Below are 5,000 nucleotides of genomic sequence, written 5' to 3'. Positions count from 1 at the left end.
CACAAAGTGTTTTCGCGGGAAGTAATTATGTATTTTTAAAGAACTAAACTGCGGCGAAAATTGGAGTATGTACATGGTAAGTATATGTTTGCACACCCCGAATAGAATGTACGCGTAATTGGATAGCAAAGCAGAGACACACACAGTGTCAACCCTTGATACGATTGATCAGAAAGCGTTGTCACGGGGAGAGAAGTATAACGTTAATGAGCTGGACCGTGGAAAGACTTCGGGGTACCGCCCTTTCGGCGTACACGATCGTGTTCAGCACCGCAGATCTGTGCAGGTTGTTACTGGTGAGAACACCAATCAGGGCTGGTTCTGAAAGGCGGGTGGGGAAGGGAAGGCTACGGGGGGGGGGGGGGGGGGGGGGGGAGGGGGGTTGGGTTCCGGAAGCACTCCCGCCCCCTTACCTTGTTTCTTAATAAGAAGAGACCAAAAATACCCCTTTCAAATTCTACTGGCAGCTCAAATGACTGCTTGCGATTTGTATTGGTTTTCATTTAGCAATAGTACGGCTGCTCTGAAAGTAACATTTTTAAAAATTCTACATTTCAATAGAATCTGGAGGGGGGGGAGGGGATCCTTGCTGCCTGGCTAGCCCAAGTACCACTGCCTCTTTTTGGACGCCCCTCCTTCTCATACGCTTGGTCCAGCCCTACCATCCCTCCTTCATAGACACATGACACATGGTCCAGCCCTACCCTCCCTCCTTCATAGACACATGACACATGGTCCAGCCCTACCATCCCTCCTTCATAGACACATGACACATGGTCCAGCCCTACCATCCCTCCTTCATAGACACATGACACATGGTCCAGCCCTACTATCCCTCCTTCATAGACACATGACACATGGTCCAGCCCTACCATCCCTCCTTCATAGACACATGACACATGGTCCAGCCCTACCATCCCTCCTTCATAGACACATGACACATGGTCCAGCCCTACCATCCCTCCTTCATAGACACATGACACATGGTCCAGCCCTACCATCCCTTCTTCATAGACACATGACACATGGTCCAGCCCTACCATCCCTCCTTCATAGACACATGACACATGTCCCAGCCCTACCATCCCTCCTTCATAGACACATGACACATGGTCCAGCCCTACCATCCCTCCTTCATAGACACATGACACATGGTCCAGCTCTACCATCCCTCCTTCATAGACACATGACACATGGTCCAGCCCTACCATCCCTCCTTCATAGACACATGACACATGGTCCAGCTCTACCATCCCTCCTTCATAGACACATGACACATGGTCCAGCCCTACCATCCCTCCTTCATAGACACATGACACATGGTCCAGCCCTACCATCCCTCCTTCATAGACACATGACACATGTCCCAGCCCTACCATCCCTCCTTCATAGACACATGACACATGGTCCAGCCCTACCATCCCTCCTTCATAGACACATGACACATGGTCCAGCCCTACCATCCCTCCTTCATAGACACATGACACATGGTCCAGCCCTACCATCCCTCCTTCATAGACACATGACACATGGTCCAGCCCTACCATCCCTCCTTCATAGACACATGACACATGGTCCAGCCCTACCATCCCTCCTTCATAGACACATGACACATGGTCCAGCCCTACCATCCCTCCTTCATAGACACATGACACATGGTCCAGCCCTACCATCCCTCCTTCATAGACACATGACACATGGTCCAGCCCTACCATCCCTCCTTCATAGACACATGACACATGGTCCAGCCCTACCATCCCTCCTTCATAGACACATGACACATGGACACAAATTAACGGCAAGGATGCTTACTGCGCAGAATAGGATTCTTTGGCTGAACAAATGTGCGGATTGATAATTGTGTTCTTTACGAAATTAATTGATTAACAACAACAGTTACTTCTCTAGACCGGCACGGTTGGCCGAGTGGTAAGGCGTCCGCCCCGTGATCGGGAGGTCGTGGGTTCCAACCCCGGCCGGGTCATACCTAAGACTTTAAAATTGGCAATCTAGTGGCTGCTCCGCCTGGCGTCTGGCATTATGGGGTTAGTGCTAGGACTGGTTGGTCCGGTGTCAGAATAATGTGACTGGGTGAGACATGAAGCCTGTGCTGCGACTACCGCCCTGATATGGCCCTTCGTGGTCGGCTGGGCGTTAAGCAAACAAACAAACAAACAAACTGTGCTGCGACTTCTGTCTTGTGTGTGGCGCACGTTATATGTCAAAGCAGCACCGCCCTGATATGGCCCTTCGTGGTCGGCTGGGCGTTAAGCAAACAAACAAACAAACAAAGTTACTTCTCTGCGCAGAAATCAGCTACGCCGTGGCATTTTGGTATGTGTTCAAGTGGAAGGATGCTATGATCCCACGGTAAATCCTGGAATAAATCTCAAGGCCGAGGTGCACGAGAGAGTTACCAACCGGGTGGGAGTCAACGGCAGTGTTGAATTGGTTCACATTGAGATTTGTTGTGATTTTAATGAATCAGACCGAGCGGTTTGTTCTCACCCGTTTTAGGGTTTCACCCGCTTTCGCTTCAAGCCCCTCAGCCCTTGTGGGTGTTTATAGTCGTTTTATTTACACGGGAGACAAGGTATCTTTGAATAATTGAAACGTAGAGAGATTAGGTGTGTGTGTGTGTGTGTGTGTGTGTGTGTGTGTGTGTGCGTGTGCAGAAAGTACAGATTAACTCTCCAAATCGAATGTACGTGTAGGCCTACACCTAACTGGATGGATCATCTGAGACGCACAAAGCGTCGATCATTGGCAAATAGACGTATTCCGAAAATAACTCTGTCTGGTTTGTATAGGTTGTGAAAGAGTGAATGCCCTTGCGTTTTACTCGGACAAACATTGGAGGGGCCAATCACTAGCGAAGGGTGTGTCGTAAACACGTGGACAGGAGAGCGTGTGAAGTTATTTGTCAAAGGAAAAGCAAGGGCATTCACTCTTTCTCAACCCATACAAACCCCACGGAGTTATTTCCGAAATTCGTCTGTTCAATCACAAAGCGTTGATACGCTAAGGAATATATATCTTGGCCAAATTAGTCTGCAGGGAGTGTGTTTAGAAATATGGATGAAAATCTTGAATATAATGTACTCCTTAGTGGATAACAAAAACACACAAAAACGAATAAAAAAAGCCTGAGACACACAATGCGTCGAACCTTAAAAAGATTTGTGGAAAAGAAAGAATCTTTAAAACTGAAGAAAGAAAAAATGGACAGCGGGTCGATTTGAATAGCTGTAGATAGTATATAATTATGTAAACACTTTCGATGTAGGCTTGCATTGGTTGAACATGAAGACATACGCGAAAGGTGAGTCGTGACATGATAGATAACAACGTGTTTAAACGGGAAGGAAGTACATTAAGGAAACCGGAATAGGTGTAGATAGTTTGCCCTGTAGTATGTACACCCTTTGGAAATGCTGAGATGCGCAAAGTGTGGAGCGTTGACAAGATTGACCACAAAGGGTTTACACGGGAAGGATTTTGTGAAGAATTGAACTGCGGAAATATTGAAGTTGGTATATATACGTAGGGGCGGATCACATCATTTTTAAGGGGGGGGGGGGGGTTCAACATTTCTTCAGGGACAATTCGACGACGCAAAGCGTTTAGTAGAGGGCACGAAAATGGAGCACTCTGGTGCAATCTGAGCCAAGAAACTTCCCCTAATACATCTTCAAAAAAGTAAATTTGAGGAGAAATTTGGATCAAAAATAGGAAAATTGACCGATCTGGTGCAACCTAAGGCAGCAAATTACCCAACTACCTTCCAGAACCGTCATTTAGAAGACAAAGGCCGGTTCCTAGGGGGCTTCGGGGGCATGCCCCCGCGGAAGAATGTGATACAAATCTGGTGCAATCTGAGCCTTCAGTTTTACTTAGAGGGGGAATCGAGACGAGGGTCGTGGTGTATGTGTGTGTGTGTGTGTGTGTGTGTGTGTGTGTGTGTGTGTGTGTGTGTGTGTGTGTGTGTGTGTGTGTGTGTGTGTCTGTGTGTGTCTGTGTGTGTCTGTGTGTGTCTGTGCGTGTGTGTTGTGTAGAGCGATTCAGACTAAACTACTGGACCGATCTTTATGAAATTTGACATGAGAGTTCCTGGGAATGATATCCCCGGATGTTTTTTTTCTTTTTTCGATAAATGTCTTAAATGACGTCATATCCGGTTTTTTGTAAAAGTTGAGGCGGCACTGTCACACCCTCATTTTCAATCAAATTGATTGAAATTTTGGCCAAGCAATCTTCGACAAAGGCCGGACTTGGGTATTGCATTTCAGTTTGGTGGCTTAAAAATTAATTAATGACTTTGGTCATTAAAAATCTGAAAATTGTAACAAAATTTTTATTTTTATAAAACGATCCAAATTTACGTTCATCTTATTTTCCATCATTTTCTGATTCCAAAAACATATAAATATGTTATATTTGGATTAAAAACAAGCTCTGAAAATTAAAAAATATAAAAATTATGATTAAAATTAAATTTCCGAAATCGTTTTAAAAACTATTTCATCTTATTTCTTGTCGGTTCCTGATTCCAAAAACATATAGATATGATATGTTTGAATTAAAAACACCCTCAGAAAGTTAAAACGAAGAGAGGTACAGTAAAGCGTGCAATGAAGCACTGCGCAACCGCTACCGCGCCAAACAGACTCGTCACTTTCACTGCCTTTTGCACTAGCGGCGGACTACGTTCAGTTTCATTCTGTGAATTCCACAGCTTGACTAAATGTAGTAATTTCGCCTTACGTGACTTGTTTTTAGTTTAGGCTAGGAGGGAGGGGGGGGGGGGGGGTTCCGGGATTTTTGGATCCGCCCCTGATACGTACAGTCTACATTAACACAGTGAATGAATTGTAGAGCTAATACAATTGAAAGAAAAATGTGAGACAAACAAAGCGCTAGAGCTTAACAAGATTGATCACAAAACGGGTGCGTTGTGTGCTAGCAAGCAATCAGAGACGTCCGTGGAATTTAGCAATAAA

The sequence above is a fragment of the Littorina saxatilis genome, linkage group LG11, assembly GCF_037325665.1.
Source record: "Littorina saxatilis isolate snail1 linkage group LG11, US_GU_Lsax_2.0, whole genome shotgun sequence".
NCBI lineage: Eukaryota > Metazoa > Mollusca > Gastropoda > Littorinimorpha > Littorinidae > Littorina > Littorina saxatilis.
The sequence above is the reverse complement of the archived record's forward strand: the minus strand, read 5'-3'. Positions refer to the sequence as shown.